The following is a 27,133-nucleotide window of genomic DNA, read 5'->3' on the forward strand; positions in this document are numbered from 1 at the left end:
CAATGTTGCATCTCATTGTCATCTCGATTCTCAACAACACGATCCATGCATCGTGATGCAATCTCATGTCACGAGATAGCTCGATTATTTTGGTTTGCTCTAACACATTTGTTGGGATTGTTTGGTTGATTGGTTTAAAGGGCTAGATTTAGGCTTTCTTCTAAAAATGGGTGTGTTTAAAGCCTATGACTATCATTTATTTTTCATCTTTTGTAAAGCCCTAAACCAGCACATATTGTCTATTTTGGCTTGTTATGTATCACTACCAACCTCATGGTTCTAAAACACGTCTACTACGGAGAGAGTCTAGCCTTATAATGTTGAATTAAAACTTGTTTGACCACACACGCCATCTATGCATGCATGTTCAATCATGTGCGACACGACATTGTTGCATCTCATCGTCATCTCGGTTCCCAGCAGCACAACCCAACTCCGACCAGTGTCTCGTGATCTTGTCACGCTCATGACAAATCTAAAGGAGTACTCAATCTCCATTCACATTTTTCACTCGACTTTGTGGCTTTGTTATACCTTAGGTAGAGTTTTTCTTCAGCATTCAAACATCCATAATATCGAATTAAAACTTGTTTGACCACACACGCCATCTATGCGTGCATGTTCAATCATGTGCGACACGACATTGTTGCATCTCATCGTCATCTCGGTTCCCAGCAGCACAATCCAACTTCGACCAGTGTCTCGTGATCTTGTCATGCTCACGACAAATCTAAAGGAGTACTCAATCTCCATTCACATTTTTCACTCGACTTTGTGGCTTTGTTATACCTTAGGTAGAGTTTTTCTTCAGCATTCAAACATCCATAATGTCGAATTAAAACTTGTTTGACCACACACGCAATCTATGCGTGCATGTTCAACCATGTGCGACACGACATTGTTGCATCTCATCGTCATATCGGTTCCCAGCAGCACAACCCATGCATCGTATTGCAATCTCATGTCTCGAGATAGCTCGATCATCTTGATTTGTCCAAACACATTCGTCAGGATAGTTTGGCCGAGTTGTCTAAGGTGTTAGATTTCGACTCTGGTCCAAAAGGGCATGGATTCAAATCCCACAGCTTTCATATATTTTCATTTTTTGTAAAGCCTCGTGCCCGTTGGTAACACATATTGTTTGTTTTGACTTTTTATTTATCGTTGTTAACATCATAGTTTTAAAAACACGTCTACTATGGAGAGAGTCTAGCCCAACTCCGACCAGTGCATCGTGTCAAAGTCATACTTTTTCAAATGTGCGTCTTCGTGATCTTGACACGATCATGACAAACCTTAAGGAGTACTTAATTCCCTTTCATATTTTTCATCTTGCTTTGTGGCTTTGTTGGACCTTAGGCAGGGTTTGCCTACGGGTTTCAAACATCAATAATGTGGAATTAAAACTTGTTTGACCGCACACGCCGCCTATGCGTGCATGTTCAATCATTTGCGACAAAACAACGTTGCATCTCATGGTCATCTCGGTTCCCAAAAACACGACCCATGCATCGTGATGCAAGCTCATGTCTGGAGATATCTCGACTATCTTAGTTAGTCCAAACACAATTGTCGTGATAGTTTGGCTTAGTGGTCCAAGGTGTTAGATTTAGGCTTTGGTTTAAAAGGGAACTAATCCCATAACTGTCATTTATTTTTTTTAAAAAAAAACTTCAAGTCCGCTACTAGCACATATTGTCTGTTTTGATATTTTATGTATTGTTAACCTTATGGTTTTAAAACGCATCTACTATGGGGAGTCTAATCTTGACACGCTCACGAAAAATCTTAAGGAGTACTCAATCCCCATTCATATTTTTCACCTGTCTTTGTGGCTTTGTTGGACCTTAGGCAGAATTTTCCTTCGGCATTCAAACATCACTTATGTGGAATTTAAACTTGTTTGACCACACACGCTGCCTATGCGTGCATGTTCAATCATGTGCGACACAACACGTTGCATCTCATTGAAGATGAGAGCCCCCCAATCAGGAAAGACTCACAGTCTGCTCAAATCATGGAACATCATAACGGAAAGCCTAGAAGTAAGATTCGATGAGAATCAAATTTTCTTTCCAAAGGTAAAGGAATTCTTAAGCTCGAGATCCAATACCTCATGAATCTTTAATACCTCCATAAATCATCAACATGACGAGATCTATGCAAGTAGAGTCTCTTGATTACAACAAAGGAGTAGTTTCAGTCCATTATGAGGATAGTTCTAGATCTCCAACTCAAACTGAAATGGATACATCTATCTTCAACCAGATCAATGTTATCACAAATGAAATTTTTGCTCATAAAGAATTCCTGAAAAAGGGATTTCGCATTAAAAAAGAATACTATAGAGAGGAATGCATTCTTTGAAGAATTTTATAAAGAAGATAGAAATGAGATAAGAAGTCATATGGATGGAATCGTGCGCCAATATGATTACTCAAGAAAGATGAAAACTTCCCTTTGAAGAATCATCCACTCTACTCATCCTCCTCCGGAGGAATGTGAGTTTGATAATCAATACGAAGAAAATGTTAAAGCCCCTCCGTTCAGAAGTGCTCAAGGGATGACAAAAGCTTTCCATCCTTGAAGGATATCTGAAATATCCAACATTAAAATAACTTCTCAAACAATAGTCTCTTAACCATTACAAGACAAGTTATGAAGATTAAAGAAAAAATTTAGAAAAATCCGCACCATAGAGTGAAAAACTATTACAAATATTACTAGCATGAATTTGATCATGCTATTGCTCAAATTATAACTTTTGGTTTCACATGAGTACTCAAAGACGAGTGGGAGAAGCATATCTCGCGACGAAGAAAAGCAAAGGATACCCAATCATACTACTATAAAAAAGTAGTACAAATATCAAAAGTAAAGTTAGAATGTCTCAAGTCATGGAGAATGATATAAGGGTTGAAGAGCCGTTAATACCTTTTTATATACTGTCTCAAAGTTTGCCATAAGTGAACTAAACATCTATGATGAAAGCTAGAGATCAAAATGATTAATATCAGCAGAAGCGTGGTGGACCCATAACTCAAAGGTCCCACGATTGAAACCTAGCTTTGATATCATCATACGACATGTGAAATAACATAGTCAGCAAAAATTAAGGGACACTACTTATCCTACAATACATAAAAGTGGCAGTGAACCACACATCACTCACCTATCTTTTTTGGTTTGATTGTCTTCTTTCAGTGTCCCTCCACATGGCGTCTTCGTCATCAAACCGAAGTTAAATCATGCTTCATGATAACGAATTACTTTGTTGATTGAATATCTTAGAGAGAAAAATACTTGTTTGAGATTTGAATCACTCCGCAGGCAAGATCGATCCTGTCAAGCTTAAATGATACTAAACATACAACCTAAACTACATAGCATTACAAAAGAAAACTTATTACTTAGTTAAAAGAAGGCATAAATGATCTTTTTACTACCTTTTTCAAGTCTACAAGACAACATAAGTGGCTATATATAGCCTCAACATGAAACCCTTAACCTTCAACCGGGAATTTTAAAAGTTGATATGAATCCAACAACTGATCACTTTTATGTACCCGAACGAGCAATTACAAGAAGTCATACAAAGAAGATTCAAGTATCAAATCAAGAAAATAATGGAGTGACTCACATTGGAAAGTAATTAGAAGACTTGTCATTGGTAGTTGAATTATCAATTAAGACAATTTATGAATGCCTTATTTTCTTCAATTTGTATTTAATAGCATTTATTAGTTATTTGTAGTTGGTGGTTGAACTTTATTATGTTAGGGTTATCTTTTGGGCCTATTTAAAGGCATGTAATATTCATGTTTGAAAATGAATGGTTGAATACAAACAAAACCTTTGTGTTTTCTTGATACCTTTTTGGTGTTATTCTTTTTCAAACCTTGCTTTAGGTTTGATGTTTATACCAATTCATTGAATTAGTTTTGATCAAGCTAATTCTGGAGTGAATTGTCTTGGTATCTAAGAGTGACCATCATAGATTCCAAGTTCGATCTAAGAGTCATTCATCTTCTAACCAGCTCTTGGTTGGAATCAATCCGTTAAGTTAGCTTTCACTATGAATGTTTGCAAGGATTCTAGAAGGACCTCTAGCTTTGCAAATTCAAGCATTGTAGGCGCTTATCTTTTACTCTTGGAAGATATAAAGATGAAGTCCTTTGTGATGTCGTACCAATGCATGCGGGGGACATCTTGTTCGGCCGACCTTTGCTATATGATAGAAAGGTAACATTTGATGGTTTGACGAACAAGTATACTTTTACTTTGTGTGGGAAGAAATTTATATTACTTCCGTTGTCTTCATATGAAATACATTGTGACCAATTGAAATTAGAGAAAAAGAAAAGAATATGAAGAACAAAAGTGGAGAGAAAAAACTAAGGTACAAGAGAGAGAGAGATATGAGTAAAAAAAAAAAAAAAAGAAAAGAAAAGTGAGGGAAAAAGGATGAGTGAAAACCAAGAAAGAAAAAAAAAGGTGAGAAAAAAAATATATTAGTAGAGAAGGAAAAAAAAAAACAATATTCAGTTTTTGTCCGGAAAGAACGAAGAATTTGATTTGAGGACAAATTCTTTTAAAGAAACGGGGGATGATATGAATTCAACAACTAATCACTTCCATGTACCCGAATGAGCAATTACAAGAAGCAATACAAAGAAGATTCAAGTATCAAATCAAGAAAATAATGGAGTGACTGACATTGGAAAGTGATTAGAAGACTTGCCATTGGTAGTTGAATTACCAATTAAGACAATTTATGAATGCCTTATTTTCTTCGATTTCTATTTAATAGCATTTATTAATGATTTGTAGTGGGTGGTTGAACTTTATTATGTCAGGGTTATCTTTTGGGCCTATATAAAGGCATGTAATATTCATGTTTGAAAATGAATTGTTGAATACAAACAAAACCTTTATGTTTTCTTGATACCTTTTTGGTGTTATTCTTTTTCAAACCTTGCATTAGGTTTGATGTTTAAACCGATTCATTGAATTAGTTTTGATCAAGCTAATTCTGGAGTGAATTGTCTTGGTATCTAAGAGTGACCATCATAGATTCCAAGTTCGATCTAAGAGTCATTCATCTTCTAACCAGCTATTGGTTGGAATCAATCCGTTAAGTTAGTTTTCTCTGTGAACGTTTTGCAAGGATTCTACAAAGACCTCTAGCTTTGTAAAAATCTAGCATTGTTGGCGCTTATCAAAAGTTGTATCATTCATACTTTTAGGACTATACTTAACCACTATGAAAATGTAACGATCTTATTTTTCTTACTAAAATAGAGTCGCTACCATATGTATGATGTGATCTTTTTATGTGGAAATATTCATTTTAAATGTTTCATGAGTCCCATGGACTTACATACTAAAATAAAATCCGTAAATAAATTGAAAACATATAAGAAATGAAAATAATCATATATATCCAAAAAATAGAAAACAAATGATGATGGAGTTGACACACGAGTCGTGTGAGAGGGAAGTGTGTGCGCTGCACATGAGAAGAGCATGACTAGTTTGTCAGGTTATGCATGCATGTCCCGGAGAGTGTCCTTTTCAGGTCGTGGGCTGCTGGGGAATGATTTAGTGCTTGTTGGGCCACCCGTATTGAACCTGGATCCAAAAGTCTATTGGTTTTTTCTCTCTGACCTGTTTTCTACTTCTACTAGATCTTCGGCGCTCACTAAAAATGCATTAAGGAAATAAAAAGTCATAAAATGCATTTATGTCTATCGCGAGATTTCTGATGCGAGGGTGGTTGCTTCCACGAGATCGCTAACTCTTTTTTTTTTCCTTGTTGTTACCGTAAATGTAACCTAAATGTGAATAAAAATTCATAAAATACATTAGTGAGATCCACAAAAAAAATTTGTAACTAGGATAAATAAAACTCATCTTCCTTAAGCTTATATTTCCTTAAGCTTATATTGCATGATTGAGATGTCTTGATTCGTATCATTCTCCACTTCTTTAGGAGGATTCATCATCAAATCTATTTGTAAAACATTGCTGCAAAAGTAGGTTAAGAAAATACAAAAGACCTCACAACACTTTATCATGTGAACACTCAACACTTTATTCACATGTACACTCAAGGAATTGTTGGCCACTGTTTGCACTCATTTACACAAATGAGGCTCTCTGTAAGGACATGGCTGATGCGATGGCTCTAAAAGGCGGGTAAATTTTTTTGCGAAATAAAATCATTAAAATTTAAAACATAATTTACATCATACCAAAATAGTGTGCGCACATTCGTAATTTAAAATACAACATAATAGTTAAAAGACAAAATAAGGATCAGACGCAAAACATTTTAAAATAAAAAGGTTGAGACGACGGGTGAGGTTAGTCTACGGCACCTGCTCCAGTGTCCGCTCCCGACCTCGATCAGCTCCTTATTACCTGGAAAAAAAATGGAGAATAAAGAATGAGTACAAGACTCAATAAGTAGCCTACTTGTAGGCTCTTAATCGTGTCCTTGATATGCTAGGGTACCACATTCTTTGTTCTTGCTTGTTCTTGATCTTGTTCTTGTTGTAAATACTTAGGCCCCTTTAATTCTTGTTTTTGACTTGAGGTTCTTATCTTGATCTTTCTTGAGGACCTTGGTTCTTAAACCCTAAAACCTTGGTTTTCCTTGAAGGGCCTTAGTACTATGGTTTTTGGTTCTTGGTCTTTTGTTCCTGGTTCTTGTCCTTAGAACTAGGATCTTGATCCATGTTCTAGTCCTTGATCTTTCTCTTGTTCTTGGTACTTTCTTGGTTCTTGTTCTATTATTGATTCGTTCTCCAAGACACTCCCCCTAGGATTTACGGCACTAGACATGTACCTGACAATCCTGTGTTCAAGGCTTCATGCGTTCCAAGCAACGTAGTCTTACCGCATCTTAGGGCTTCGATATGGTCTGCTTAACCTATGCCCAAGGTTTCATGGATTCTAAGCGGCATAGTCTAAAAAATGCATCAAGGGCTTGCCCTATAATACAGTCTGCTTAACCTATGCCCAAGGCTTCATGTGTTCCAAGTGACATAGTCTGAAAACCTACATCAAGGGCTTGCCCTATAATACAGTCTGCTTAACCTATGCCCAAGGCTTCATGCATTCCAAGCAATATAGTCTAAAAACCTACATCCAATGCTTCTTACGTTCCAAGCGATGTAGTCATAATACTGCATCAAGAGCTTGCCCTATAATACAGTCTGCTTACCTACGCTCAAGGCTTCATGCGTTCCAAGCAGCGTAGTCTAAGTCATGAGCATGTTGTACCGAGGGAGGTCTTAGGAGGTTCTTGATTTGTGGCTAAGGTAACTTACTCTCTTCTTGTTCCTCCATGACTTTAGACTACTCCCCTTGATAGACCATAAAGGTCACTTGCTCGGTGCATACTTGAACATGGCATCCTGGAAGTCTGCAGGGCATTTCTAATAGGTGAGGAAAACTTGAGGCATGACATCCAGCAAAGGAAACATGGTGCAAGGCGTCCCACCTAGAAGAGGAATTCTTGGCACCGCTTGGTGGGAGGTCATGGGTCACTTTGGACATGATTAGAGTACTACCTAGCATTCTTGAGTTTTTTTTTTTTTTTTCTGAGTTTGGGGACCTTGATCCCTCGTCCTTGAGCTGTACCTAGCATTCTTCTTACTTGGGTAGTTATAAAGCTTGTGTGTTGTTGTTCTTGGTTCTTAATCTTGTAAGTTTCTAAGGTCCTTAATTCCTTGAGACATAAGTTGTAACTTGTATTTGTAATCATATGAACCCATCTTAGTGTTAGTGTAAGTTGTTCCTGAAGGTCATAGATTCTTAGGGAGTTCTTTATAGGGTTCTAGAAGAGTCCGAAGTCTTGTGGTGTTTCCTTAGGTGTTTCTTGGATCCTAACTTGGTTTAGGTTCGAAACTTACTCCAATCAACTTGAAACCTCAAACTTATCTTCATGTCCTTCATAATCGACTGGAGCACGTATAGACCTTGAAAACTCATAAGAAGTCCTTGGGACATTTTGGTCCTTTCATCCCTAATTCTTGGTTTTGCTACTTAACGTGTTCAATTCCTTTCAACTTTACAAAATCATCAAACATCATTAAATAGGATCTACAGGGTTTCATAGCATTTGGAGGTCATCTAGGTCATGAACTGTAGATGGATATCCTTAACGGCATTATGGTCATTTTGCACCATTTCTTGGTTTACCCACTCTTATCGGATCCAATGACTACCAAACTTCATAAATAACCTCAAAATGCTATAATATGCTCAGAATTAAAATTTTATAGGCAGCGGAGTCCATCTAGTGGGTTATTCTGATGTTACCTAATTACCGAGCAATTTGATCGGTTTAGGGTCTTAACTCGCGGTTCTTTGAGTTTTTCTTTCATCTAACCCTACCGTACTTGGTTTAGTGTTCATATGGAAATCCAAGCGATTCCTACAAGTATTTCTTAACAAAAAGTCCAAGGTGGCTACTTACCTCGTTGTCGACATTCGGGACCTCTTTTCTTGAGCTTTCGGTACCCGAATTACCTCAACTTTCCTTTCACAAACTCCTTATTGTCTACTTTCTGGAACCATAGAGTTTTTCATGAGAATTGGTCTGTAAGGGGGTTAAAACTGAGAAAAACCGAGGGAAGGTCAAGTTTTGGGTTGACATGGCTAGTTCAACTCAACCGCCCATGTCATCGTCTTCTTCCTCCAGATGGGAAGAAGACGCGTGCGACCGTTCGCGCCGCCGTCTGAAACTCGCCCTCCCTAGCTCCTATCACACTGTTTCTCCCCTCGATTCCTTCATAAAACTTAAAGAAGGTGTTATAAGGAAGAGCTAGGGATTGATTTCATACCTTCTCATCGGATTGTAGCCTAAGATATTTGCTTCCAAAGTTCGTCCAAAATATGATTTCTCGCCGGAGTAAAAACAGAGGATTTCTTATTGGGTAGCCGATTCTAAAGGTTTTTGAGGCTCGATTTCTTCACGAAACCTCTTCTTATTGTAACCTTAAGCTAAAGGAATTAGTTTGGAGGAATGACTTTGAGTGTGGGACCTTAATTTTGAGAAATCACTCTCGGTCTGCAAGTTACCCCTCCGATTTACAATCTCTTGGGTATCTTGTTCTTTGACGTTTCAACTCTTTATTCCTTCATCAAAGTTACTCATCTTCTTTCTCTAAAGCTAAAGGAATCCTTAATTTGAAGGAAAAGTAGCCGTAGATAGGAATTCGACACTTACCTCCAATTTGAGCCCGAAACGGATTTTCTTCAATTGGGAACATTTCTTAGGTTATTTCTCTTCGTGGTCTTCTACGGAAATATTCCTTGGAGGTGCAGAAACCTATTGGGGTCGTCCTTGCTCGAAGAATACTTGTATATCTCGGATTGGAATTTTGAGTTTTCCTTGAAGCTTTTTAATGGCGGATTGAATTGGGGGAATGGTTTCTAGGCACTTTCAGGACTCTATTCCTTCATAGAACTTGTGGGTAATGTTGATTAGAAGCTATAGGAACAAGTTTGCAAGGAAATGGTGAAGAATTGATCTCGAATTTGGAAGAAACCCGAGAGTAGGAGACCCAAAATCTAAACACTTATTGCCAACAGCTAGGTGCTCGACCTTGCTCGATTCTTGTTCCAAACGATTGCCCCAACTACAGAATTTATAGGGGAAACTTAAACCAACATTGGAAGCACTAGAATCATCGTGAATTGTCGGTTGAATTTTTTAAAAAATCCGTTGGCAATATCTACTCCGATCAGAGCCTCACCGACGTTGGTTTTGAATCCTAGCCGTTGGATGTGACAATCCGTGAGTTTTCTAGAATATATACAAGTTTGGAGGAGATCCAACGGTTGAGAGTCGAGATTTGAAGGATTTTGTGCAGAAGGCACTGTGAAGGTTCTAGTTTTTTAGCAGAATGGCAAATCCGTAATTATCCTTAACTTCAAGGGTATTTTGGTAATTTGCCACTTTCTGAATATTTTATTATTATTTTCTCAAAAAATCCATAATTCTCCTAAAAATTCTTATCTCTTGTTGGTCATTTTTCCGGTCTTGAACATCTTGAAATTCCTTCTAGATAAGGAATTAAAAATCTGGCAAGATCCTTGATAATTGGAAAAATGACATTTTCGTCCCTTTCGCTTATGCTTTCTTTCCAATCCTTCTCTAAAGGTCTTAAGTCCTTAAGATTACTCCTTAGGGTATAGAAATGACTTACTAAGTCCCGTTTCCTTGCTTAATCCTCATAATTTCTTTCCTTGGATTTTTTGGGTCTTGCATAGGTGGCTTTCCTTCACTTTTAGGGTGTTACAACACGTGACTAGATGACTCAAATTTGATTGGAAATTGTTTACGTATGCAGGCACAAGCAAACTATTAGGCACAAAAGGCAGCTATCTTAAAGGTATTTCATGCAGGACTTCAGATGATTGCAGGGATAATGTTTTTTGTGATTGTAAATTAACATCTACTTCTGTCATGGCAAGAAGCATCCCTTCAACTTCAACTCCAACTCTCACACAATGAGTAAGAACATTCATTTAGAAGACTACAAGGAGATCAAAGAAGTGCCTCTCAACAACTAATCAATATAATGAAGATGATCATAAAGAACTTGATCGATGTGACCCTGTATTTAGATTCTCATAATAAATAAACGATATTTTTGTTTAGTTCGTGTGCCTCTCAAGGTTTCGGATCATAGTATATCATACGAATACAAGATACACTGACATGCTCGTTCCACATGAAGCTATTTAATGCAACAAATTATTCATAACAACATACCATAAAGAATCATATATATGACAAAGACATCATGAGTCAAAAATCAAGACTGGAATCTATCTCAAATTCTATAGCTCCATAGTTCATACACACTCTCGTCTCGGGTGTGCAGTTAGTTTCTATTTAAAAAGATGAGTAGTGTGATATAGTAACAATGTTTAGAAAATGCTCAATTTTGAAGGACAAGAAAGAGAGTTATCTAAAAATTATTGTTATAATTATTTATATTATGATTGCGATTATTATATTATGATAAGACGGTTTAGGTGAGATCTACCGTAGACCTAACTTTCAATTCCCTTATGGAATCTTGTCAGTCTAGGGATCATCTCTGCTCCTCTCTTCTTGAGAATTTATACATCCCTCATTATTATATGGACAACTATCTCTCGAGTTCTAGTTTAGGTTTATCCTCAATAGGAAAATAATGTATAGCATCTAGAACCCAAGCGAAGAGCATGCGTGTGGAGTGTGTAGAAAAGTACAATGCATCCAAATCCACCGATAAATGAAATTAGAGCCAAAGCCAAAACATGAAATTTTTATCCACAAGACACAAAAAATATTTGCATACGTGCATTTCTCGACCTTAATAGTGGGGTCACTTCTTGAGTATTTTTCAATATTCATTCTATCATTTAAAAAAATTTACAGTAATGAAAAGGACATATAAACGGTTGTTGGCTTCTCCTATGGAGGCTATAGAACGAAATCTCTTATGCTAAATCCAACATTTATTTATATTTTTCTATCTTTTTTAATTTCATTTTACAAATTCACTATGGGGTCACCTTCCAAGTATTTTTCAATATTCATTCTACCATTAAAAATAAACGTTTTAAATATTTGTTTAGAGGTCAAAAGTATTTCTATTTGAATCACATCCAAAATATAGGATCATTACCATCAAATTTAGATAAATTCATCTTTTTTTTAGTTATTAACATTTGGGTTATCATACCATATTTTGGTTTCATATTACCTAATTTAGCAAACATTCCTCAATTATATAAAAATTTTGGGTACAAAATTGAAGACAAACAAAATTATCATACCCAAAAAGCTCTAAAATCCCTCCCAAAGTCATGGACAAGATCATTTCTATCAAGTTCGCTTTCCTAGCTGCAATCATATTGTTCTTCGCCGTCGATACAGGTTTAGAATATGTTGTAGTTATTAAAATGATATATCTTTTTTTTTTAAATGATTAAAATGATCCCAATTCATTACATGCATCCCTTTTGTGATCTTGTAGGTTAATTTTGTTCATCATAATATTTCTTCGTGTATTAAATTCATAACATCCCATTTAATGTTGTATTTCTAAAATCAAATATTAGTAAAGTAATTGAATGTCCCATAATGGGATGGACACTCATCTCACCCCATCAAACCATTTTACAATACAACATAATGGCAAATAAACTTAGTCTCAACTTGGCTTTCGTTGTTGCTATGATAGTGCTCCTCGTCAATCTCATTTATTTTTCTTCTGTTTTGTTGTTCTTCATTTTAAAAGCCGATATTTCAATTTTATGATAATATTGAGGGAAATGTCGATAAATAATTGTATGTATAGATATTACGAATTGTATATATAACTTTATGTGTATTTTTCATGGATTAATTATATGTTGAGTGAAGAAAAAAAATGTTGAAATGATTCGTGTTGATCTGTGGGGATAGTTTTCACTCTTAGAAACAAGGAGTAAGTAATGTGATCTTGTCAGAGTGGAATGTCGAGGCCATCAGATGTTGAATCTGAATCTTCGGCGCAAGGCATTATAAATTATACATACATACATACATACATACATACATACATATATATATGTATAAGAGTTTCAGTAGTAGGAACTTTAAAATTAAGTGTGTTTTACAGGAAGCAATTGTTTTTGGGTATCCTCCTAGAAAATTTCCTAAGAAGCATATGATTGAGATCAAATCATGTCGTAATGACCCATGCAAGTCTTTGGTGATATTCTTCACCTTTTAGAAACTAGGTGTAAGTAACTTGACCATGTCGCTAGGGTTGCATAGGAATGTCGGTGCCATCAAGTATCGACTTCTAAAAGGTGAAGAATATCACCAAGAACTATGTATAGCGACGTTATGTCCATGAGATCTATCATGGACATAACGTTCAATTCCCTTATGGAATCTAGTGGGAACATCTTTGCTCCTCTCTTATAGAGAGCATATACATCCCTAAAAAAAAAATTAAATTAAAGCCAAAGCCAAGACATGTTGTTTTATGCCACTAGACACGAACCCATATTTGCATGTGTTCATTTCTCGACCCTAACATTGGGGTCACTTGCTGATTATTTTTTAATATTCATTCTATGGTTTTGAAATAATAATAATAATAATTAAAAATACAATTACGGATACCTCTCTCCCATCCAATCTCTCACACTGATAAAGATTGGAGATACAAACGGAAAAAGAAAAATTGGAGATTTATCTGGGGAGAGAAAAAGGAAATCCCTCCTACAATCATTTAACCCAAAGAAGAGAAAAATTTATGGGTAAGATCTTCTTTTTCTTTTAAATTAGCAAAAATTAATTGTGAATATAATTAATGAAAAATGTGTTTAAATGAAATATATATTTGATGTTGACGTTTCCCGTAGTTCTGCACGTGTCATATATATCGATATGTGTTAATTATTTGTGGATCGATATGCTTATTATATGTTATGTATATGTTATAATATGTGAATTGTATGATAATACTTTAGGTACGATGTGTTCAATGATGTGTGTGTGTGTTTACGATATGATATGATTATGATACAAGATGTGAATGACAGATGGATATATATATATATATATAGATGTTGTGATATGATATGAAATATGTTATGGTACAAGATATGTGATAAATTTACATGTTTATGATATCATATATTGTGATGCGATATATTATGGTATGAGATGTATATGATGAGATGTTATGTTAAAAGCATAAAACATTATGTTATGTCTCTTAAATTGTATGTATACAACATGATATGAATGACATGAAATATAACCTCGTTAGAATTATGTATGAGATGAGAATTGAAAAATGAGAAATGATATGATATGAACGATATACGATATGTGAAATAATATGAAAAACGATATGATATGTATGGAATGCTAGCGGGATTGTATTAAATGATAATGAAATGAAAAAAATATTAGGACTTCATGCATTACGCTCATGCATTGGGGGATACTCCTATTCCATCACGAGGGTACGGATACGTACACCACTAGACAGATGAAGTATTATTATGTTTTATATAATATTGTCATGACGGTTACTAATTCTAATGGGTATCCGGCATAAGGAGCTACCAGAGTAGGCTCGCTCGACAAGAAAAGGGGTCCAGCGGTGTGCGAACTGTCTAATGAGCTTGTACTTGCACGTATGGGCTTTGTGTAGAGTATATGGCACACTTTTAAGCTGCCCATTAGGATAATATCGTGAGAAAAAAGACTGATTTGATAGGTCTGGTCATTGCCATTTCAATTATCATACCATATTTTGGTTTCATATTACCTAATTTGGAAAGCAAGTAAATATTCTCAATTATATAAGAGTTTGGGTAGAATTATCCGCACCCAAAAAACTCTAAAATCCCTCTAGTCATGGACAAGAACATTTCTATCAAGTTCGCTTTTCTAGGTGCAATCATCTTGTTCTTCACCGTCTTCGATACAGGTATCTTGTAGTTATTAAAAAATGTACGAGTGTTTGAGGGTTGAGTCGGGTCAGGTCAGATTATGACATTTTCTATACCGAACCCAATTATTTGCATTATAAATTTTTCAGCATAAACAACCGTTGTTATATAATGAATCCAACTCAACCCAACACGACCATAAATTTTTTGGGATAGATAGTTGGTTCAGGTAGTTGGAGTTATTTATTCAATTTTTTTTTTTATTTTGATAAAAATAAAACATTAGTCGGTAAAATATATGTTTATTTATTTTCATAGGTTTGGTTACCATTTGCAATTCAATTTTGTGTATATTTTGTAAGCAAACATGTATATCTTAAAATTAAAAGTAAGTTTGATGGTAAGCAAACATGTTATCTTAAAATTAAAAGTAAGTTTGATTGTAAGCAAACAGGTATATCTTAAAATTAAAAGTAAGTTTGATTGTATAAAGATTCAAACCAATAAGTTTTAAGGTTATCAAAGAACGAACTCAGTAGAACTCAATTCAACATATGTTTTGAAAAATTACTTTTACGAGATACGGTAGAAAATAAATAATCAAAATTATGAAATAAAATAAATACATATATATAAAATTAACAAATTTAGATTGTTTTGGTTCAATTTAGTTGTGGGAACCCATAAACCAACTCAATCATAAAAGTTTCAAGTTACTTGAATCTACATACCTTAAAATTAGAGTAGTTACACATGATTTACATTTTCATCCATGAATTTTTACTAATTACTATGTTTTGGTTCGTAAGGTTAATATCTATAAATGTTTAAAAGAATTAAATAAATTTTAAAAAAATTTATGAAAACGATACTTTTTTATCTTTTGAGTTGTTCTGCTGGATCGGTTGTTCAAGACCTTTGGTCTCTATCCAGACCCAATGAATAAAATAGGAACACTTCTTATGGACTCATTGAGAATGATTATGATCTAGTTCATGACTTATTAGAAGTAGAAGGCGCTCTGTTGGGATTGGGATCCTCACGGACAAAAAAGATTGCAGTCGGTTTGATAGTGATCGAGTGACATTGCTTCTTCGGCTCGAACCTAGGAATCTCTTCGATATGATACAAAATGGATCAGCATCATAATTATTGTAAATTAATTAACCAAAAGCTAAAGACCAAACTGAGCATTACTGACAACTAGGAGTAAAATGTAAAATATTCGAACCAATAACCAAATGAAAACTAAACTTCGAAGTATAATAAAAATGTAACTGTGGGATCTCACATCGGTTGGAGAGGGGAACGAAACATTCCTTCTAATAATGTCGTAGAAACTTTTCCCTAGCAGACACGTTTTAAAACGGTGAGGTTGAGAGCAATATGTAACGGCTCAAAACCGACAATATTTTTTAGCGGTGGGCTTGGACGGTTGTAACATATCAAAGAAGACAATTTTTGTTAACAGTGAGCTTGGACTATTTTTGTTAACAGTTAGCGGTGGGCTTTTTTCTTTTTACCGTTAATTTTGCACTTATACTCATCATTTTCTCATTAATTGCTCCATTTATTCTAATTAGTATAAATGAAATACCCAATTGTGGTTTAATATGAAAAGAAGATTAATTTCCATAAAATCGAGCTTAATTGTACACTTAATTGAGCTATTTGATAAAATTCTAGAACATTTATGCTGAACCATGATGCTATAGCAAATCTAGAAACAACACTTCTTGCAAACCTGAAAATAAATTGCAGACCTTGATGCTGAAGCAATCCGAAAAGCAAACTTTTCGGGGATGACCTAGAAATTTTAATCCACATGATCATTGGGTACCAAATTAGAAACATCCTATGTGGACAATTTTATCCTTTCTCAGCCCTAAATTAGAAGAAACAAGCATTATAAAAGGAAAAGAATACCTAAAATAGGGAGGGGCCACACTTGGGGAGAGAAATCGGATTAGACAGCAGCAGCCTCCGCTGCAGTGAACTGCTGTGAAACCAGAGAAGAAGAAGAAAATCCTAATCCAGCCGTTGTTGACAGCAGAAGGAAAAGGAGACCAACAAGGATTGATTAGGGCAAAGAGGTGGACGTGAGAGCTCAAGGGAAGGGAAATTCCATTGACGAAGGACAACAAAATGAGATAACTCTCTATTTCCTTATTCTCTTTTCTCATTCCATCAATTTTACATGATTGAGATGCGAATTTCTCTGTTTAATTCAATTTGGATTGAGAGCTTGTTGGATCGATATGACAACCCTAGAAGGGGTGAATAGGGTTTCAACAATAATTTTTTTTTTAATAACAATAAAACTTGATACCATGCAATAAAAATTGACAATAATTTAGAATTTAAAAATAGGAAAAGAGTTAGAAAATATAACACCGTAGTTTTATAGTCGTTCGGTCAACCTCGACCTACTCAACTCCCCAAGTCACACTTGTGAATTTGATATTCCACTCCCCAAGTGCCTCTTGTGAATTTGAATAAAACTTTCTGACTCTTTTCTAGGATCAGAGCCCGAGCCCAACCGCTACACCGCTCCTTTTACGAGTGCAAGAGCAAACTCAATCCTTTCTACGGCTCAGGATCAAACCGGTGCACCGCTCTTTTTACGTGTTCAAGAGCAAACTCAATCCTTTGCCACGGCTCAAGATCAAACCGGTACAACTATCTGAAATCTTATAGAAACACACCACTGAAGTAATAGATTTACAATTTTCTCACAATACAATAGACATCTCTCTCAAGAATAAGATAAACAACAAATCGAATTGGAAGCTTTGAAGAGAGCAACAATGGAGGCTCTCAAGAATAAGATAAACAAGAAATAGAATTGGAAGTTTGGAGAGAGCAATAATGGAGGTTTTTAAACAAAAAATTTTAGATCGAGAAAACTATGGAAATTGTGTATTGTGTTCTATGTTGTAGATCGAGAAAACTATGAAAATTGTGTATTGTGTTCTATGTTGTAAATCGAGAAAACTATGGAAATTGTGTATTGTGTTCTATGTTGTGTGTGTTGTGTTCTAAACAATATGAAGAGGTGATGAGAGAAATAGAATGAGGCTTTTAAACAAAAATTTTAGATCTAGATCTATTGTGTATTGTGTTTTATGTTGTGTGTGTTGTGTTGTGAAAAATATGAAGAGGTGATGAGAGAAATAGAATTGGAAGTTTTGAGAGAGCAACCACATAGGCGCAACAATGGAGACTTTTAAACAAAAATTTTAGATCGAGAAAACTATGGAAATTGTGTATTGTGTTCTATGTTGTCTGTGTTGTGTTCTAAAAAATATCAAGGGGTTATGAGTTTAAATAGTGATCAGTTGTAAAAATAGGAATTAATGCGGACCACTAAAACGTGGACCACGAAAAATAATATTTATTTATTTTTAAATTTATAGTAAAAAATTATAGATCACCTGTTTCATAATATATATATATATATATATATATATATATATATATATATATATATATATATTATTTTAAATAAATATTAAAAACATTTTAAATCCATTTTTATTTTATATATAATTATATATAAAATAAAAATGGATTTAAAATGTTTTTAATATTTATTTAAAATCAATGGAGTCTCTCAAGAATAAGATAAACAAGGAATAGAATTGGAAGTTTGGAGAGAGCAATAATGGAGGCTTTTAAACAAAAAATTTTAGACCGACAAAACTATGAAAATTGTGTATTGTGTTTTATGTTGTAGATCGAGAAAACTATGGAAATTGTGTATTGTGTTCTATGTTGTAGATCGAGAAAACTATGGAAATTGTGTATTGTGTTCTATGTTGTGTGTGTTGTGTTCTGAACAATATGAAGAGATGATGAGAGAAATAGAATGAGGCTTTTAAACAAAAATTTTAGATGTATGAAAATTGTGTATTGTGTTCTATGTTGTGTGTGTTGTGTTGTGAAAAAATATGAAGAGGTGATGAGAGAAATAGAATTGGAAGCTTTGAGAGAGAAACCACAGAGGCGCAACAATGGAGACTTTTAAACAAAAATTTTAGATCGAGAACACTATGGAAATTGTGTATTGTGTTCTATGTTGTCTGTGTTGTGTTCTAAAAAATATTAAGGGGTTATGAGTTTAAATAGTGATCAGTTGTAAAAATAGGAATTAATACGGACCACTAAAACGTGGATCACGAAAAATAATATTTAATTATTTTTAAATTTATAGTAAAAAATTATAGATCACATGTTTCATAATAATATATATATATATAGATATATATATATATATATATATATATTATTTTAAATAAATATTAAAAACATTTTAAATCCATTTTTATTTTTTATATATATATATAAAATAAAAATGGATTTAAAATGTTTTTAATATTTATTTAAAATCAATGGAGGCTCTCAAGAATAAGATAAACAAGAAATAGAATTGGAAGTTTGGAGAGAGCAATAATGGAGGCTTTTAAACAAAAAAATTTTAGATCGAGAAAACTATGGAAATTGTGTATTGTGTTTTATGTTGTAGATCGAGAAAACTATGGAAATTGTGTATTGTGTTCTATGTTGTGTGTGTTGTGTTCTGAACAATATGAAGAGATGATGAGAGAAATAGAATGAGGCTTTTAAACAAAAATTTTAGATGTATGAAAATTGTGTATTGTGTTCTATGTTGTGTGTGTTGTGTTGTGAAAAATATGAAGAGGTGATGAGAGAAATAGAATTGGAAGCTTTGAAAGAGAAACCACAGAGGCGCAACAATGGAGACTTTTAAACAAAAATTTTAGATCGAGAAAACTATGGAAATTGTGTATTGTGTTCTATGTTGTCTGTGTTGTTCTATGTTGTCTGTGTTTGTTGTAAAAAATATCAAGGGGTGATGAGTTTAAACAGTGATCCAGTTGTAAAAATAGGAATTAATACGGACCACTAAAACGTGGACCACGAAAAATAATATTTATTTATTTTTAAATTTATAGTAAAAAATTATAGATCACATGTTTCATAATATATATATATATATTATTTTAATTAAATATTAAAAACATTTTAAATCCATTTTTATTTTATATATATATTAATTGTTTCAATGAATTATGAAGCATCATAACAACGAAGTGATACATTCATTATAAAATAATAACGAAGTGATTCATTAATTATAAAATAACAAACTTAAAGCATATTTTTCCTAATTTTCTCCCCTTGTAATCATAAAAAAATTTCTCCCCTCTGTAATCATAAAAAAGAACAAAAAAAAATAATGAAAGAATAATAAGATTATAAAATTCAAGATATATCACACTGAGTAATACCAAACTCAAATTCAAGATATATCACAACAAATAAAACCAAGCTCAAGCCTATTTTTTCAAAAAAATTCTTCATTTAACGGCTTGGTAAAAATATTTGCTAATTGATTATTAGAATTTACAAAATAAAAAATAATATGTCCATTTTGCACCTGCTCTCTAATAAAATGATGTCTCATGTCCATATGTTTAGTTTTAGAATGATAAATAAGATTTTTGGTTAAATTAATAGCACTAATGTTATCACAAAATATAGGCACACTATCAGATTTTAATCCAAAATTACAAAGAGTTTGTTTCATCCAAAGAATTGAAACACAACAACTAGCAACCGCAATATATTCCGCTTCCGTAGTAGATAAGGCAACCGAATTTTGCTTTTTACTAAACCAAGAAACTAATGAACTACCCAGAAATTGACAAGTTCCACTAGTACTTTTACGATCAAGTAAACTTCCCGCAAAATCCGCATCAGAATATCCTACCAATTTAAACTCAACATTTCTAGGATACCACACTCCTAAATTAGTAGTCGCAAGCAAATATTTAAATATTCTTTTAACGGCATGTAGATGAGATTCCTTAGGACAAGATTAAAACCTAGCACAAAGACATACACTAAACATAATATCAAGTCTACTAGCGGTCCAGTAAAGTAAAGATCCAATTATACCTCGATAAGATTTTATATCTACACATTTATGTTTTTCATCCTTATCAAACTTGGTAGATGTGTTCATTGGAGTTTTTGCAATTTTACCTTCATTGAACTTGAACCTTTTGAGTAAATCCTTATGTACTTCTCTTGATTTAGGAAGATACCATCTTTCAGTTTTTTGATTTGAAGTCGAAGAAAGAAACTGAGCTCTCCCATCATACTCATCTCAAACTCATTAGGCATGCAGTTAGAAAATTCTTCACATAAAGAAGGATTAATAGAACCAAATATAATATCATCCACATATATTTGCACTAATAACATATCTTTTTCTCTAATTTTAATAAAGAGTAGTGTCGAGCTTACCCATTTTGAAACTATTCTTAATAAGAAAATTACTAAGTCTATCGTACCAAGCTCTTGGAGCTTTTTTTTAAGCCCTAAAGAGCATTTTCAACTTATAGACATGATGTGGAAAGTCAAAATTTTTAAATCTAAGAGGTTGTTTTACATCAACTTCCTCAATAATATAACCATTTAAGAATGCACTCTTCACAATCATTTGATATAATATAAATTTTTTTGTAAGAAGCGAATGCAAGTAATATTCTAATAGCTTCTAATCTAGAAATGGGTGCAAAAGTTTCTTCATAGTCTATGTCTTCCTCCTGACAATAACCTTGAGATACAAGTCTAGCTTTAGGCATTGCTTGCCTTCGGCAACCAAACATCACTTTTGTGGAATACAATTTTGTTTGACCACACACGTCGCCTGCGCGTGCATGTTCAATCATGCGCAACACAACAACGTTGCTTCTCATTGTCATATCAGTTCCCAACAACACGATCCATGCATCATGATATGATGCATGACCATCTTAGCTTGCTCAAACACATCCGTTGGGAACTGACCCATGTGTCGATCATCTAATTAGGACATTTCAAACATTCATCCATCTTGATTCTCTTGAGCATTAGACTCTCCCGTGTACATGCTAAACCATTTACGACATACTTTCTTGATAGCGGGTGCATGATCCAACCATCAACATATGGGTTGAGGAGCAATATTGGCACACCTATACCATCTCTTACTTTCTTGTTTCTTTCATCAACCATAGAAAATGTAATCTATTTTAAGATTAAGATCAATCATTAGCTCACCCATAAATCCTAACTTGGAAAAATATGCAAATAAGGGTCACATTTTATGGGATAAGAGTAATGTGCCATTGCAACCATATCACAATCCTCGCTCAAATTTTGTTAAACATGTCATTCTCTAATAATCATGCCAAAAACTTGATGATGGAATATAAAATTTTCAAATGATTCATAGTGTCGAAGGAATCATCATTTTCAAATGACAATTGTGGTCGGTGGCGTTTGTTGTTACAAACCTTGAGGATGTGAATCGAAGAACGATCATTAAGGTCATCTATTATGTCTTCTTCTTCAATGATGGAAGGAGAAGACGCTAAACCGATTGAAGCGGCCTCTTGAAAAATCTTTTAAAAATCACTTACCGAAGATGTCTGGGTTAAAATTGTTAGTAGCCTAGACATTGAGTTGAGAAATTCAATGTTTTTCCTTTGTGGCCGATCTTGTAAATGACCATTTTTTGAAAGACATATCAAAACTATTTACTTTTCGTTCAAGGATCGTCATATCATTTCTGCCCCATGTTTGATGTTCACACAGAGAACCTTAACATCTCATTAGATACTCACTTCATAGTAGTCATTTTCAGTATATTTTACAAGTTTAGCATTCAAATGTCTCCCCCACAACTCTTAGAACTTCTCCGAAATGATTTACTATGCTTATAGAGGTAAATCTGGAGAAATCGTCAATCGGTTTCCAAAACCCTTTCATGGGATCAGATTAATAAGAATTCTACCTGAATCCTTAAATATGTGAGCCTTCCAATTAGGAAAGACCCACAGTTTGCTCAAATCATCGAACATGATGATGGAAAGCGTAAAAGTAAAATTCAATAAAAATTAAATTTTCTTTCCAAAGGTAAAGATTCTTAAGCTCGAGATCTAGTACCTCAGGAATCTCGAGATCTCCATAAAAAATCAACATGTCGAAGTCTATGCAAATAGAGCCGGTTGATTACAACAAAGAAGTAGTTTCAGTCGGTTATGAGGGCAATCCCAAATCTCCAACTCAAATCGAATTGGATACTACATCTATCTTCAACGATATTATCACAAATGAATTGTCCACTCATAAAGAATTCCTGAGAAAGGCATTACAACCTCGAAGATCCTAAATATCCAACATCAAAATAACTTCTCAAACAAGATTCTCTCAACCATGGCAAGACAAGTTAAGAAGATGGAAGAAAAAATTAAGGAAAAACTACAACAAAAGAAATTAAAAAAAAAAAAAAAAAAAACTATTGCAAATATTACTAGCCTGAGATTCACAAAAGTTGAGTAAAGTTCTTTTGTTCATACCAGCTATTTTAGACAAAGTAATCAGTCTCGGCTCAATAGAAGAGGCACTTGCTCTTATCGAAGAAAAGCTAAACAATCTTTCAATTTCGATAGAACCTTAAGTAATTAAACTTTTAGTGTCATAATCAACCATATGAGAATGACCTCAAAAATTTTAAAAATGATTTCTCGAAAGAAGAAAAGATGCCCAAAAAACTATACCTTATCAACAAAATTGTTAAATTAGAGGAAAAAGTCCAAAAAAAACTAGATGAAGAAAAATTGGTATCCTAAGCCCTCTTTCCCCCGTTCAAAGAAAAAACTCAAATGACTCAATCCACCTATGAAGGAACATGCATACATAAGTGGAATATAGATGGTCTATCCGGTCATCTAGTCATAAATGTAATCAACAAAATATTGATGAGGGCTAGCGCCTATAGGCTTCGAGGTAAGTTTGACCACGCTATTGCTCAAATTGTAACTTTGGTTTCATAGGAGTACTCAAGGATGGGTTGGAGAAGCATATCTCTGACGAAGAAAAGCAAAGGATACTCAACCATACTAGTATAGAAAAAGAAGTACAAATATAAAAAGTGAAATTGGAATATCTAAAGTTATGGAGAATGGTATAAGTGTTGAATAGCCATTAATACCCTTTTATATATTGTCTTAAAGTTTGTCGTAGGTGAACTAGAAATCCATACTGAACGTTTGAGAAAATTCTTATGATTATAAGATGCGAAAAGTTAGCTACTTCTGATGGTACAAAGATATAATTGTAACTAAGGTTATGAAAAGATATGATAGTACCCTTTAATTATGGATGATGCGCTTTATTGAAGGACTTCCAAAGTATTTTTCTCGAAGGATAACTACCGCTCTCAATGAAGAGTGTAAGCATAAGATTCCTAGGAATGAATTCACTTATGGTGATTTAGGTTCTATAATAGCCAAGTCGACCGCCAGCAAATATTGTCTACTTTGGCCCGTTACGTATCATCGTCAGTCTCACGGTTTTAAACGCATCTGTTAGAGATCAAAATGATATTAATTAACTAATCAGAGTGGCGTAGCGGAAGCATGGAGGGCCTATAACCCATAGGTCCTAGGATCGAAACCTGGCTCTAATACTATTGCTCAAAGTATAACTTTCTCACGATTATAGTGGGTCCATAAACCACAGTTTCCAGGATCGAGACCTGGGTTTTAAAACGCGTGGGAAAGTTTTGCTAAGTGGTCTAAGGGGCGTGGTCCCGCAGCTGTCATTTATTTTCATTTTTTGTAAACCTTCGAGCCCGCTGCTAGCACATATGATTTTAAAATACTATAGAGAGTCTAATTCTATTCCGACTAGTGTATCCTGTAACGGTCATACTTCTTCAAATGTGCGACTTCGTGATCTTGACACGCTCGCAAAAAACCTTATGGGGTACACAATCTCCATTCACATTTTTCACCTCGGCTTTGTGGCTTTGTTATACCATAGGCAAGGTTTGCCTTCAGCGTTCAAACATCACTTATGTGAAATCAAAACTTATTTGACCACACACGCCGCCTATGCATGCATGTTCTATCATATGCGACATAACAATGTTGCATCTCATCGTTATCTTGGTTCCCAACAACACGATCCATGTATCGTGATGCAATCTCATGTCTTGAGATACTCGATCATCTTGGTTTTTCTAGACACATTCGTTAGGATAGTTTGGCTGAGTGGTCTAAGGCGCCAGATTTAGGCTCTGGTCCGAAAGGGTGTGGGTTCAAATCCCACAACTATCATGATCATACTTTTTCAAATGTGCGGCCTCGTGATCTTGACACGCTCACGATAAATTACATTTTTCACCTAGCTTTGTTGTACCAGGCTGTTGTACCTGGCTTTGTAGCTTTGTTGTACCAGGTTGTTGTACCTGGCTTTGTAGCTTTGTTGTACCAGGCTGTTGTACTTGGCTTTGTAGCTTTGTTGTGCCTTAGGTAGGGTTTGCCTTCGGGTTTGAAACATAAATAATGTGGAACTAAAAATTGTTTGTTTGACCACAATGCATGCATGTTCAATCATGCGCGACACAACATCATTGCATTTAATCGTCCCCATGCATCGTATTGCGTATTGCAATCTCATGTCAAGAGATAGCTTGACTATCTTGGTTTGTAAGGCACATAGTTTAGGGCTCTAGTTTAAAAGGGCATGGGTTTAAATCCCATAGCTATCATTTATTTTCATTTTTTTGTAAAGCCTCAAGCCCTACTTGTTTTGACTTTTTATGTATCACTATTAACCTCGTGGTTTTAATGAAGAGATTTGTGGTTTTAAAACTCGTCTATTATGAAGAGATTCTAACCCAACTCCGACCAGTGTCTCGCAATCTTGTCACGCTCACGACAAATCTAAAGGAGTACTCAATCTCAATTCATAGGCAGAGTTTTTTTTTCAGCATTCAAACATCCATAATGTGGAATTAAAACTTGTTTAACCACACATGCCGTCTATGCGTGCATGTTCAATCATGAGCGACACAACATTGTTGCATCTCATCGTCATCTCCGTTCCCAACAGAACAACCCATGCATCGTATTGCAATCTCATGTCTCGAGATAGCTCGACCATCTTGATTTATCCAAACACATTTGTCAGGACAGTTTGGCTGAGTTGTTTAAGGTGCTAGATTTCGATTTTGGTCCAAAAGGGCATGGATTCAAATCCCACAGCGGTAATTTATATTTTCATTTTTTGTAAAGCTTCATGCCCGGCTGCTAACACATATTGTTTGTTTTGACTTTTTATTTATCCTTGTTAACATCATGGTTTTAAAACGCGTCTACTATGGAGAGAGTCTAGCCCAACTCCGACCAGTGCATCGTGTCAAAGTCACAACTCCGACCAGTCATCGTGTCAAAGTCATACTTTTTTAAATGTGCGACTTCGTGATCTTGACACGATCATGACAAACCTTAAGGAGTACTTAATTCCCTTTCATATTTTTCATCTGGCTTTGTGGCTTTGTGGCTTTGTTGGACCTTAGGTAGGGTTTGCCTACGGGTTTCAAACATCAATAATGTGGAATTAAAACTTGTTTGACCGCACATGCCGCCTATGCGTGCATGTTCAATCATTTGCGACACAACAATGTTGCATCTCATGGTCATCTCGGTTCCCAACAACACGACCCATGCATCGTCATGCAATCTCATGTCTGGAGATAGTTCGACCATCTTAGTTAGTCCAAACATAATTGTTGGGATAGTTTGGCTTAATGGTCCAAGGTGCTAGATTTAGGCTTTGGTTAAAAGGGATTGGTTTTTAATCCCATAACTGTCATTTATTTTTATTTCTTTTAAAACCTAAGTCCGCTACTAGCACATATTGTCTGTTTTGACATTTTATGTATTGTTAACCTTATGGTTTTAAAACGCGTCTACTATGGGGAGTCTAATCTTGACACGCTCACGGAAAACCTTAAGGAGTACTCAATCCCCATTCACATTTTTCACCCGGCTTTGTGGCTTTGTTGGACCTTAGGCAGGATTTTCCTTCGGCATTCAAACATCACTTATGTGGAATTCAAACTTGTTTGACCACACACGTCGTCTATGCATGCATGTTCAATCATGTGCGACACAACACGTTGCATCTCATTGAAGATGAGAGTCCCCCAATTAGGAAAGACTCACAGTCTGCTCAAATCATCGAACATCATAACTGAAAGCCTAGAAGTAAGATTCTATGAGAATTAAATTTCCTTTCTAAAGGTAAAGGAATTCTTAAGCTCCAGATCCAATACCTCATGAATTTCTAATACCTCCCTAAATTATCAACATGACAAGATCTATGCAAGTAGAGTCTCTTGATTACAACAAAGGAGTAGTTTCAGTCCATTATGATGACAGTCCTAGATCTCCAACTCAAATTGAAATGACTACATCTGTCTTCAACCAGATCAATGTTATCACAAATGAAATTTTTGCTGATAAAGAATTCCTGCAAAGGGATTTCACATTAAAAAAGAATATTCTAGAGAGGAATGCATTCTTTGAAGAATTTTTTAAAGAAGAAAGAAATGAGATAAGAAGTCATATGGATGGAATCGTGGGCCAATATGATTACTCAAGAAAGATGAAAACTTCCCATTGAAGAATCATCCACTCTACTCATCCTCCTCTTGAGGAATGTGAGTTTGATAGTCAATACGGAGAAAATGTCAAAGCCTCTCCGTTCAGAAGTGCTCAAGGGATGACAAAAGCTTTCCATC

At 34.7% G+C, this 27,133-nt stretch overlaps 1 non-coding gene across 1 annotated transcript; it reads left to right on the plus strand.

Annotated features, from left to right (window-relative positions):
- The first annotated feature begins 24,582 nt into the window (after positions 1–24,582).
- Positions 24,583–24,662, plus strand: TRNAL-UAG (transfer RNA leucine (anticodon UAG)). Its single transcript has one exon. It is a non-coding gene; the product is annotated as a tRNA-Leu (tRNA).
- The last annotated feature ends 2,471 nt before the right edge of the window (positions 24,663–27,133 follow it).

Source organism: Cucurbita pepo, chromosome 15, assembly GCF_057944985.1.
Source record: "Cucurbita pepo subsp. pepo isolate OVF chromosome 15, ASM5794498v1, whole genome shotgun sequence".
Classification (NCBI taxonomy): domain Eukaryota; kingdom Viridiplantae; phylum Streptophyta; class Magnoliopsida; order Cucurbitales; family Cucurbitaceae; genus Cucurbita; species Cucurbita pepo.